The sequence below is a fragment of the Nerophis ophidion genome, linkage group LG01 (assembly GCF_033978795.1).
Source record: "Nerophis ophidion isolate RoL-2023_Sa linkage group LG01, RoL_Noph_v1.0, whole genome shotgun sequence".
In the NCBI taxonomy this organism is placed as follows: Eukaryota; Metazoa; Chordata; class Actinopteri; order Syngnathiformes; family Syngnathidae; genus Nerophis; species Nerophis ophidion.
In genome coordinates this window covers 69,734,129-69,747,542 of record NC_084611.1, presented here as the reverse complement: position 1 = coordinate 69,747,542, position 13,414 = coordinate 69,734,129, and the positions used below count along the sequence as shown (strand labels likewise).

Genomic DNA, 13,414 nt, shown 5'->3' with positions numbered 1-13,414 from the left:
GTTTCGATCCATCGACCTATGGGTTATGGGCCCAGCACGCTCCCGCTGCGCCACTCTGCTGTCTTAAACCTAATAGGGCTTACTCTGGTTAGTATCCAGACAAACTACTAGTAACAAAGTGATTTGGAACCCAACTGAAGTCATGTTTATTTCTGAGTGCTGGTTTTGTCCACATTTGAAATGGCATTTCTTATTAAGAAATTGTAGTAAACATCAAAATCTGTGGATCCATTGGGATTTCATTCAAAACAAATAGAAGTTAGGCCCACATTCACGTGGTTTAGGAAAAAACTGAGAAAGTGATACAGAAAAAACACCAAGACACTGACAGGATTTCAGCCAAACATCTCCCGTTTAACAAACAGGCATCTTGACTGACAGCTACAGCGCCTGGAACATCATGGATTTCAACTTGATGCCTATAACCCTATACCCAACGTATAGCCAATTTGAGGGGAGAGCATTGATTATCAGTATTTTAAACAAGCACGGTTGCAAACGTGGCACACGTTTTATCTCAAAACAATTGTTTCAATATAGAGAAGCACACGGGTTGTACAAGAAAACCTTCAAACTGTGCTCGTGACAAAGTGTCGTCCCTGGGTGGGCTTGAACCACCATCCTCTCAGTTAACAGCCGAGCGCGCTGACCAATTGCGCCACAGAGACTGACTTCTAAACTTGATTCATTACTCCCCCAATTATTAGAGAATCTCTTGTTACGATGGCCCAATGTCATTGTCTTTGGATGGGAGTAACTTGGAGTACTCCACTTCAGTCTCCGGTGAGTCCAATATGCCTTCTGAGTGGAATGCCTGTGTCTTGCGGTTGTCACAAACATTGCTTTTGTCCCTTATGAATATTATTTAAAATCTAAATAAAGCAACAGATGCATTGGCTGGGAATCGGACCCGGGTCTCCCGCATGGCAAGCGAGAATTCTTCCACTGAAGCACCAATGCCTGCATAACAACGTTTGTTCATGAACTCGGTTAAGAGGAAGAGCGTTTGAAATGCTACGAAGTGGAACACATTCTACGTGCACAAGGGATATAACAACATCCACAAAAGGCAAGAAATGCAATGCAGTTAATAACAGCAATGAGACTTGCGAGCCACATGTTTTCCATCGGCCGAATATCAACTTGTAAGTCTTGACAAAGGTGAGTTCTTGCAGCCGTTTCCATGGTGTGGTGGTTATCACATTCGCCTAACACGCGAAAGGTCCCCTGTTCGAAACAGGGTGGAAACAAGCCTTTTTTTGACTTTACTTCTTACCTTTATACATAAACCGGGAAATAAATAATAGCAAGGTCCTGTGTTTTTATCATGAAGTAGTTTGCAACATACCTGATCAGCTCATGTTCAGCTGAGCACACACAACACCAAATTTAGAGGGTTCTCATATAAGCAGACCTCAGGTTTCAACATCATGAATGCTGGGTTCCATGAGAATGTCATGCACAAACCAGTTAAATGCGTCATTCATTCAAGTCACTGTATTCTCCGGGCGTTGGATGGATTGTAACTGTACTGTTGAGATTGACTTATAAGATGTTTAAACTCTCACCTTAGCAGGAATCATAAATGTAATTCCCAAAGAGTTAGAGAAGACAGCTGTGGGCTGAATGGGTGTTGGCCTTTGTTTCAATACACGAATCAGTCAAAGATTCACCTGAAACCTAAACCTTAGCAGAGGATGGTTTCGATCCATCGACCTTGGGGTTATGGGCCCAGCACGCTCCCGCTGAGCCACTCTGCTGTCTTAAGCCTAAAAGGGCTTACTCTGGTTAGTATCCAGACAAACTACTAGTAACAAACTGATTTGGAACCCAACTGAAGTTGTGTTTATTTCTGAATGCTGGTTTTGTCCACATTTAAAATGGCATTTCTTATTAAGAAATTGTAGTCAACATCAAACTCTGTGGATCCATTGGGATTTCATTCAAAACGAATAGAAGTTAGGCCCACATTCACGTGGTTTGAGAACAAACTGAGAAAGTGATACAGAAAAAACGCCAAGACACTGACAGGATTTCAGCCAAACATCTCCCGTTTAACAAACAGGCATCTTGACTGACAGCTACAGCGCCTGGAACATCATGGATTTTAACTTGATGCCTATAACCCTATACTCAACGGATAGCCAATTTGAGGGGAGAGCATTGATTATCACTATTTTAAACAAGCACGGTTGCAAACGTGGCACACGTTTTATCTCGAAACTATTGTGCCAATTTAGAGAAGGACACGGGCTGTACAAGAAAACCCTCAAAATGTGCTCGTGGCAAAGCATCGTCCCTGGGTGGGCTTGAACAACTATCCTCTCAGTTAACAGCCGAGCACGCTGACCAATTGCGCCGCAGACTGACTTTTAAATTTGATTCATTACTCCCCCAATTATCAGAAAATCTCTTGTTACGATGGCCCAATGTCATTGTCTTTGGATGGGAGTAACTTGGAGTACTCTGCTTCAGTCTTTGGTGAGTCCAATATACCTTCTGAGTGCAATGCCTGTGTCTTGCGGTTGTCCCAAACATTGCTTTTGTCCCTTATGAATATTATTTAAAATCTAAAAAAAGGAACAGATGCATTGGCCGGGAATCGGACCCGGGTCTCCCGCATGGCAAGCGAGAATTCTTCCACTGAACCACCAATGCCTGCATTACAACGTTTGTTCATGAACTCGGTTAAGAGGAAGAGCGTTTGAAATGCTACGAAGTGGAACACATTCTACGTGCACAAGGGATATAACAACATCCACAAAAGGCAAGAAATGCAATACAGTTAATAACAGCAATGAGACTTGCGAGCCACATGTTTTCCATCGGCCGAATATCAACTTGTAAGTCTTGACAAAGGTGAGCTCTTGCAGCAGTTTCCATGGTGTAGTGGTTATCACATTCGCCTAACACGCGAAAGGTCCCCTGTTCGAAACAGGGTGGAAACAAGCCTTTTATTGACTTTACTTCTTACCTTTATACATAAACCGGGAAATAAATAATAGCAAGGTCCTGTGTTTTTATCATGAAGTAGTTTGCAACATACCTGATCAGCTCATGTTCAGCTGAGCACACACAACACCAAATTTAGAGGGTTCTCATATAGGCAGACCTCAGGCTTCAATATCATGAATGCTGGGTTCCGTGGAAATGTCATGCACAATCCAGTTAAACCTGTCATTCATTCAAGTCACTGTATTCTCCGGGCGTTGGATGGATTGTAACTGTACTGTTGAGATTGACTTATAAGATGTTTAAACTCTCACCTTAGCAGGAATCATAAATGTAATTCCCAAAGAGTTAGAGAAGACAGCTGTGGGCTGAATGGGTGTAGGCCTTTGTTTCAATACACGAATCAGTCAAAGATTCACCTGAAACTTAAACCTTAGCAGAGGATGGTTTCGATCCATCGACATCTGGGTTATGGTCCCAGCACGCTCCCGCTGCGCCACTCTGCTGTCTTAAGCCTAAAAGGGCTTACTCTGGTTAGTATCCAGACAAACTACTAGTAACAAAGTGATTTGGAACCCAACTGAAGTCGTGTTTATTTCTGAGTGCTGGTTTTGTCCACATGTAAAATGGCATTTATTATTAAGAAATTGTAGTAAACATCAAACTCTGTGGATCCATTGGGATTTCATTCAAAACGAATAGAAGTTAGGCCCACATTCACGTGGTTTGAGAACAAACTGAGAATGTGATACAGAAAAAACACCAAGACACTGACAGGATTTCAGCCAAACATCTCCCGTTTAACAAACAGGCATCTTGACTGACAGCTACAGCGCCTGGAACATCATGGATTTCAACTTGATGCCTATAACCCTATACTCAACGGATAGCCAATTTGAGGGGAGAGCATTGATTATCAGTATTTTAAACAAGCACGGTTGCAAACGTGGCACACGTTTTATCTCCAAAAAATTGTGCCAATTTAGAGAAGCACACGGGTTGTACAAGAAAACCCTCAAACTGTGCTCGTGGCAAAGTGTCGTCCCTGGGTGGGCTTGAACCACCATCCTCTCAGTTAACAGCCAAGCGCGCTGACCAATTGCGCCACAGAGACTGACTTCTAAACTTGATTCATTACCCCCCCAATTATTAGAAAATCTCTTGTTACGATGGCCCAATGTCATTGTCTTTGGATGGGAGTAACTTGGAGTACTCCACTTCAGTCTTCGGTGAGTCCAATATGCCTTCTGAGTGGAATGCCTGTGTCTTGCGGTTGTCACAAAAATCGCTTTTGTCCCTTATGAATATTATTTAAAATCTAAAAAAAGCAACAGATGCATTGGCCGGGAATCGGACCCGGGTCTCCCGCATGGGAAGCGAGAATTCTACCTCTGAGCAACCAATGCCTGCATAACAACGTTGGTTCATGAACTCGTTTAAGAGGAAGAGCGTTTGAAATGCTACGACGTGGAACACATTCTACGTGCACAAGGGATATAACAACATCCACAAAAGGCAAGAAATGCAATGCAGCTACTAACAGCAATGAGACTTGCGAGCCACATGTTTTCCATCGGCCGAATATTAACTTGTAAGTCTTGACGAAAATGAGTTCTTGCAGCAGTTTCCATGGTATAGTGGTTATCACATTCGCCTCACACGCGAAAGGTCCCCTGTTCGAAACAGGGTGGAAACAAGCCCTCTTTTGACTTTACTTCTTACCTTTATACATAAACCGGGAAATAAATAATAGCAAGGTCCTGTGTTTTTATCATGAAGTAGTTTGCAACATACCTGATCAGCTCATGTTCAGCTGAGCACACACAACACCAAATTTAGAGGGTTCTCATATAGGCAGACCTCAGGCTTCAACATCATGAATGCTGGGTTCCATGAAAATGTCATGCACAAAGCAGTGAAATCTGTCATTCGTTCAAGTCACTGTATTCTCCGGGCGTTGGATGGATTGTAACTGTACTGTTGAGATTGACTTATAAGATGTTTAAACTCTCACCTTTGCAGGAATCATGAATGTAATTCCCAAAGAGTTAGAGAAGACAGCTGTGGGCTGAATGGGTGCTGGCCTTTGTTTCAATACAAGAATCAGTCAAAGATTCACCTGAAACCTAAACCTTAGCAGAGGATGGTTTCGATCCATCGACCTCTGGGTTATGGGCCCAGCACGCTCCCGCTGCACCACTCTGGTAAGTATCCAGACAAACTATTAGTAACAAAGTGATTTGGAACCCAACTGAAGTCGTGTTTATTTCTGAGTGCTGGTTTTGTCCACATTTAAAATGGCATTTCTTATTAAGAGATTATAGTAAACATCAAACTCTGTGAGAGAATTTAAGGGGACACCTTCTGTCAAAAAATAATTTATGGGGGGCCATAAATCAATGATTTATGAGGGGTCATAAATCAATGATTTATGAGGGGTCAAGTTCAAAGGTCAAATGTCAAGGGTCAAAGGTCAAATGGGTGTGGCTTACCCCGGAAGAGGGTGGAGTTAAGACCTGACGTGGGAGTGGTTTAACAAGGAAGAGGGTGGAGTTTTAACCAGGAAGAGGGTGGAGTTTTAACTAGGAAGAGGGTTGGTTTTTAACCAGGAAGAGGGTGAAGCCAAGACCTGAAGACAGAGTGATTTAACCAGGAAGAGGGTGGAGTTTAAACCAGGAAGAGGGTGGGTTTAAGACCTGAAGAGGGAGTGATTTAACCAGGAAGAGGGTGGAGTCAAGATCTGAAGAGGAATTGGATAAGAGGGAACAAAGGAGGGTTCAGGTTGAGGTCAGTTTTTAAGGAAGCTTGAGAATGTCATCTGATCAGCATCTGACCAGCCATTTGACAGTTTAAATGTTTACGATCGTCGCACACCGAAGATTCAGAATGTCCTCTGATCAGCATCTGACCAGTCATTTGACAGTTTAAATGTTTACGATCGTTTGAAACAACAACCAGACTTCCCGAAAACATATTTAAACGATTGGGAGGAACTAAATAGGTTAAGGTTAACCATATGTTTGACCCTGCTTCGATGTATTGATGGCTGGGAATGTTACGTGGGAAGATGTGGACACGCACACACGCACACTCACGCACGCACACACACGCACACACACACACACACACACACACACATACACACACACACACACACACACACACACACACACACACACACACACACACACACACACACACACACACATACGTGTTTGGGTGACATATCAGGACTCATGACAAAAACGTGACATATAGGGACATGCCTTTCCAATGGTCCTACAGGCCTGGGAATCAGACGGTTAGTGAACCAGAATCAGAGCTGCAATCTGTCTCTAAAGAACTATGACCACTGCTTGCTAATGATGAACTGAAACTTCCAAGTGTGCCTGAATTGGTGATTTCTCTCTGTGTTTTGACTATCCCAAATGATTTGAAGGTGTCCTTCAAAAATTTTTGGGAGAGGCATGGTATGACTCTAAGATCACTGCTGCAAACACTTGTATCTGAAGAACTGCCTTTTGAGTCTGGAACATAGGTTTGATCTTCAAAATCTGTATTGTCGGAGTATTCAAGATCCAATATCTGATGGAAAATTAAATAACTTTAAACTACTTTTCTAGGCCAACAACTTTAGTCAAACACTTCTTATATCTGGAGGTCGTTAAAATCCTACTAGAAATAATATTTGCATTTCTTAATAAGATTTATTTTTAGTAACAGTTTTAATCATATGGAAATATGTTTCCCCACTACAAATGACACATTCATTATCGCACAACAAGGTCTTCCTCTTAATTTAACTGAAAGCGGCGCAGCACCACATTTTGAAAGTACGGCTTATACATGAAAACTAATTGAAATGATATAATGTATTGTAGCCTTACAGAAGAAGTCACTTAAAATCACAAACTATTTTTTACTTTTCTTACCAATATTTTTGATAACAAATGGCACAATTCTAACAGGTTTGCCTCCTGTGCAAACACATTCGTCTCTGTGCTTCCCCAGACACACAACAACAGTTCTAAAAGCCAATACTTTGATCACTGAAAACAGCGCTGCAGAATCCGGCTGTAAACAAGTGGCACTGCATTTTCTGGAGCGTTGTCAGCATTTCTGTGATCTGGAGATAAATTTAATTGAATTGAAGAAAAATGAGTTATAAGAAGTACAGTAAAAAGCACCAGAAGTAGGACAAAGCAAACATAACCTTTGGGTTCAACGTAGCTACAGTAAGAAAACACAAAAGTCCGGTGTGTGTTTTATACCATCTTAATTTTTGCAACATTCTATTTTGAATCTATGGATTTTTCAAGTGTCCAAATTAGAGTGGATATAATGAAATAGACATGTAATAACCTTTTGGAAGGATGAAGTCGGTTAATCGCTCACAGCTGAATCTGGAGAATGTTGAGATAGAACATCAACAGCTGGTGTCTGCAACAAAACACTAAACTATAATGTCAGAACTAATTAATTATAACATTATCAGCACTTTTTGTTGATAAAAATCCGAGCATACAATGCCAGATAAATGGTTAAGATTATTATAATGATTCAGCTCTTAGACAATTCATTAAGAATGTAACACACACCATTAGGGACCTGAATTGAAACACTAATTTTAAAGGTTTTGACATTAACATTGTAACACACAGTAATCTGGTTAAAAAAATATGAGGACCTTATATGAAACACACCTAAGTCTTTCTTGGTCCAAACAATATGAGGACATGACGAGTGCGCACATGTAGAATTTATGCTGTTGACTTGTAACATCTCCTGTTTTGCTAAACATGAGTTCTAAACTCCCTACTGACTAACATGGATGTACCCTTACGAAATTGTTGTCATATAAACTGATCTGTGACGGATTAAAAGGAATAAATGTCTTTCCAAATATAGGTTGGGTCAAATTTAGAGTAGATATAGTAAAAATGGACATGTAATAACCTGTTGGAGGGATGAAGTCGGTTTATGGCTCACATCTGAATCTGGAGAATGTTGAGATAGAACCCTAACAGTTGGTGTCTGCAACAAAACACAAAAATATAATGTCAGAACTAATTAATTATAACATTATCAGCACTTTTGGTTGATAATATTCTGAGCATATCATTTTACATAAACAGTAAAGATTATTATAGCATTTTAACTCTTAGACTATTATTTAAGAATGTAACATTCACTAAAATGTGGTTCAGAAAAAATGAGGACCTGGATTGAAACACTCATTTTAAAGATTTGAATTAAACATTGTAACACACACTAACCTGGTTCAGAAAATATGAGGACCTTATATGAAACACACCTAAGTCTTTCTTGGTTCAAACAATATGAGGACATGACGAGTGAGCACATGTTGAATTTATGTTGTTGACTTGTAACATCTCCTGTTTTTGTCATCATGAGTTGTAAACTCCCTAATGACTAACATGGATGTACCCTTACAAAAATGTTGTCATATAAACTGATCTTTGAGAGATTAAAATTAATAAATGTCTTTCAAAATATAGGTTGGGTCAAATTTAGAGCAGATATAGTAAAAATAGACATGTAATAACCTGTTGGAGGGATGAAGTCTGTTTATCGCTCACATCTGAATCTGGAGAATGTTGAGATAGAACCCCAACAGTTGGTGTCTGCAACAAAACACAAAAATATAAAGTCAGAACTAATTAATTATAACATTATCAGCACTTTTGGTTGATAATATTCTGAACATATAATTTGACATAAACAGTAGAGATTATTATAGCATTTTAGCTCTTAGACTATTATTTAAGAATGTAACATTCACTAAAATGTGGTTCAGAAAAAAAGAGGACCTGGATTGAAACACTCATTTTAAACCTTTGAATTAAACATTGTAACACACGCTAACCTGGTTCAGAAAATATGAGGACCTTATATGAAACACACCTAAGTCTTTCTTGGTTCAAACAATATGAGGACATGACGAGTGCTCACATGTACAATTTATGTTGTTGACTTGTAACATCTCCTGTTTGGCTAAACATGAGTTTTAAACTCCCTACTGACTAACATGGATGTAGCCTTACGAAAATGTTGTCATATAAACTGATCTGTGAGAGATTAAAATTAATAAATGTCTTTCAAAATATAGGGTGGGTCAAATTTAGAGCAGATATAGTAAAAATAGACATATAATAACCTGTTGGAGGGATGAAGTCGGTTTATCGCTCACATCTGAATCTGGAGAATGTTGAGATAGAACCCCAACAGTAGGTGTCTGCAACAAAACACAAAAATATAATGTCAGAACTAATTAACATTATCAGCACTTTTGGTTGATAATATTCTGAGCATATAATTCTACATAAACAGTAAAGATTATTATAGCGTTTTAGCTCTTAGACTATTATTTAAGAATGTAACATTCACTAAAATGTGGTTCAGAAAATATAAGGACCTGGATTGAAACACTCATTTTAAAGCTTTGAATTAAACATTGTAACACACACTAATGTGGTTCAGAAAATATGAGGACCTTATATGAAACACACTGAAGGCTCAGGATCTTTCTGTGTGGAGTTTGCATGTTTTCCCCGTGACTGCGTGGGTTCCCTCCGGGTACGCCGGCTTCCTCTCACCTCCAAAGACATGCACCTGGGGATAGGTTGATTGGCAACAATAAATTGGCCCTACTGCAGTGATTCTTAACCTGGGTTCGATCGAACCCTAGGGGTTCGGTGAGTTGGGCTCAGGGGTTCGGCGGGGGTCAAGACACACCCGACTCATCGAATAAATAAAAACTTCTCCGTATCGGCGTATTGCGGATACGGCAACAGCAGAAGTCACACTCATTTGCATGTGTGTAATTTTTTGTGAGTTTATGCACTACGGCATGGCGTAGTGGGTAGAGCGGCCGTGCCAGAAACCTGAGGGTTGCAGGACACTTCACCCTTGCCCCCGGTGCCGCTCACACAGGTGAATGAATGATGAATGAATGATTGGTGGTGGTCGGAGGGGCCGTAGGCGCAAACTGGCAGCCCCGCTTCCATCAGTCTACCCAGGGTAGCTGTGGCTACAGATGTAGCTTACCACCACCAGGTGTGAATGAATGATGGGTTCCCACTTCTCTGTGAGCGCTTTGAATATCTAACAATAGAAAAGCGCAATATAAATCTAATGCATTATTATTATTATTATTATTGTTCTTTGAACAAGGTGATGTTCATGCACGGTTCATTTTGTGCACCAGTAAAAAAAAATCATAACACATTTGTATGGGGAACATATTCACCATTAATTAGATGCTTATTAACATGCAAATTAGTAACATGGGGCTGTTAACTAGTCATTATTAAGTACTTATTAATGCCTTATTCGGCATGGCCTTATTATAACCGTATCTGTCTAAAACTGGCCCTAACCCTCTAACCCTAACCCTAACCAAATAACTCTAAATTAATTCCTTGTTACTTCAAATATGTTCCCCTAGTGTCCAAAAAACTCTAAACTAGGTCTTTGTTATTTAGAATATGTTCCCCATACTAAAGTGTTACCAAAAACATATAACTTTGTCTTGAATCTGAAAAAAAACATCATTTTATTTTTCACTAAGGAAGGTTTCGGTGAATGCGCATATGAAACTCGTTCGGTACCTCCAACAAGCTTAAGAACCACTGCCCTGGTCTGTGAATGTGAGTGTAAATGTTGTCTATGTGTGTTGGCCCTGTGATGAGGTGGCGACTTGTCCAGGCCTTCCGCCCGAATGCACCTGAGATAGGTCCAGCACACCCCGCCACCCCAAAAAAGGGGCAGGTGGTAGAAAATGGATGGATGGATAATAAAATAGTCAAGTAATAACCTGTTGGAGGGATGAAGTCGGTTCATCGCTCACATCTGAATCTGGAGAATGTTGAGATAGAACATCAACAGTTGGTGTCTGCAACAAAACACACAACAATAACGTTAGGACTTATTAATTATAACATTATCAGCACTTTTTGTTGATAAAATTATGAGCATATAATGCCAGATAAATAGTAAAGATAATTATAGAGGGTTTCTGTCTCTTGTCTCGCTCATGTCTTGAGATGAACTTCCCTCGGTACTCGACCACAAAAGAACCTTTTTAAATTGATGCAAGAGCAAATACACCATATCCTGATAATACAGAGTTGATCAATTAACAATGTTTGGAGAATCTATTTTAAAAAGAAATAATTATAGTCGTTCCTTGATCAAAAGTTCAATTACAAAGAGAGATACTCTTTCATAAATGCAAAGAATTACTAAATAAAGTACAAACCCCGTTTCCATATGAGTTGGGATATTGTGTTAGATGTAAATTTAAACGGAATACAATGATATGCAAATCATTTTCAACCCATATTCAGTTGAACATGCTACAAAGACAACATATTTGATGTTCAAACTGAAAAACATTTTTTTATGCAAATAATCATTAACTTTAGAATTTGATGCCAGCAACACACGACAAAGAAGATGGGGAAGGTGGCAATAAATACTGATAAAGTTGAAGAATGCTAATCAAACACTTATTTGGAACATCCCACAGGTGTGCAGGCTAATTGGGAACAGGTGGGTGCCATGATTGGGTATAAAAACACCTTCCCAAAAAATGCTCAGTCTTTCACAAGAAAGGATGGGGCGAGGTACACCCCCTTTGTCCACAACTGCGTGAGCAAATAGTCAAACAGTTTAAGAACAACCTTTCTCAAAGTGCAATTCCAAGAAATTTAGGGATTTCAACATCTACGCTCCATAATATCATCAAAAGGTTCAGAGAATCTGGAGAAATCACTCCATGTAAGCGGCATGGCCGGAAACCAACATTGAATGACCGTGACCTTCGATCCCTCAGACGGCACTGTTTCAAAAACCGACATCAATCTCTAAAGGATATCACCACATGGACTCAGGAACACTTCAGAAAACCACTGTCATTAAATACAGTTTGTCGCTATATCTGTAAGTGCAAGTTAAAGCTCTACTATGCAAAGCGAAAGCCACTTATCAACAACATCCAGAAACGCCGCCGGCTTCTCTGGGCCCGAGATCATCTAAGATGGACTGATGCAAAGTGGAAAGGTGTTCAGTGGTCTGACGAGTCCACATTTCAAATTGTTTTTGGAAATATTCAACATAGTTTCATCCGGACCAAAAGGGAAGCGAACCATCCAGACTGTTATCGACGCAAAGTTGAAAAGCCAGCATCTGTAATCGTATGGGGGTGCATTAGTGCCCGAGGCATGGGTAACTTACTCATCTGTAAGTTACCCATCTGTTTGGAACAACATATGCTGCCATGTAAGCGCCGACTTTTTCATGGATACCCCTGCTTATTTCAGCAAGACAATGCCAAGCCACATTCAGCTTCATAAAAAAAGAGTGCAGGTACTTTCCTGGCCGGCCTGCAGTCCTATCGAAAATGTATGGCGCATTATGAAGCGTAAAATATGACAGCGGAGACCCCGGCCTATTGAACGACTGAAGCTCTACATAAAACAAGAATGGGAAAGAATTCCACCTTCCAGGCTTCAACAATTAGTTTCCTCAGTTCCCAAACGTTTATTGAGTGTTGTTAAAAGAAAAGGTGATGTAACACAGTGGTGAACATGCCCTTTCCCAACTACTTTGGCATGTGTTGCAGCCATGAAATTCTAAGTTAATTATTATTTGCAAAAAAAAATCAAGTTTGTGAGTTTGAACATCAAATATGTTGTCTTTGTAGTGCATTCAACTGAATATGGGTTGAAAAGGTTTTGCAAATCATTGGATTCCGTTTATCTTTACATCGAACACAATTTCCCAATTCATATGGAAACGGGGTTTGTAATTAATGTGTTACTTGAAAAATTTTTGTTTTAAATAACTAGCATATACAGTTGGGAGACATTTCATGAGTGCAGAGTGTGTGTGTGCCTTTAAAAAGCCGTGCCTTTTGCCAAGTGACGTGGGACGTCAGCGCCCAAACATAACAGAACAGTTCAGCTGTATTTTTTAGCTTAGCAGTGGCAGTTAAGATAGTTCTGTTGAATGTTTTTGTTTGCGTGTGGATGAGGCCTCTGTCTATTTGATATCGTGTTCGTAATTACTTCCGGGGGTTGCTTTCATTAGTAAAAAGATATTACCTGCACTAAACCTTTTGTGCTTCTAATGCTGTCTTGTTGACATACAATCACATCAAAAGTAGCATGCCACATTACATCAAACGCATCGTAACAGCGTTGTAGCGTACATAAAAGTTATTAGATTACTAGTTACCGGTAAAAGTACAGCATTAGTAACATCGTTTTCATATACCGCTGTTATACCATCCATCCATCCATCCATCCATCATCTTCCGCTTTTCCGAGGTGAGGTCGCGGTGGCAACAGCCTAAGCAGGGAAGCCCAGACTTCCCTCTCCCCAGCCACTTCGTCTAGCTCTTCCCGGGGGATCCCGAGGCGTACCCAGGCCAGCCGGG

General features: G+C 40.2%; 6 non-coding genes across 6 annotated transcripts; 3 read left to right on the top strand and 3 right to left on the bottom strand.

Annotated features, from left to right (window-relative positions):
- Positions 1–594: 594 nt before the first annotated feature.
- Positions 595–668, bottom strand: trnan-guu (transfer RNA asparagine (anticodon GUU)). The gene has a single exon. It is a non-coding gene; the product is annotated as a tRNA-Asn (tRNA).
- Positions 669–1,177: 509 nt separating this feature from the next.
- trnav-aac (transfer RNA valine (anticodon AAC)) lies at positions 1,178–1,250 on the top strand. Its single transcript has one exon. It is a non-coding gene; the product is annotated as a tRNA-Val (tRNA).
- Positions 1,251–2,587: 1,337 nt separating this feature from the next.
- On the bottom strand, positions 2,588–2,658 carry trnag-gcc (transfer RNA glycine (anticodon GCC)). Its single transcript has one exon. It is a non-coding gene; the product is annotated as a tRNA-Gly (tRNA).
- Positions 2,659–2,875: 217 nt separating this feature from the next.
- trnav-aac (transfer RNA valine (anticodon AAC)) lies at positions 2,876–2,948 on the top strand. Its single transcript has one exon. It is a non-coding gene; the product is annotated as a tRNA-Val (tRNA).
- Positions 2,949–3,992: 1,044 nt separating this feature from the next.
- Positions 3,993–4,066, bottom strand: trnan-guu (transfer RNA asparagine (anticodon GUU)). The gene has a single exon. It is a non-coding gene; the product is annotated as a tRNA-Asn (tRNA).
- A 509-nt stretch (positions 4,067–4,575) lies between these two features.
- Positions 4,576–4,648, top strand: trnav-cac (transfer RNA valine (anticodon CAC)). Its single transcript has one exon. It is a non-coding gene; the product is annotated as a tRNA-Val (tRNA).
- Positions 4,649–13,414: the final 8,766 nt, after the last annotated feature.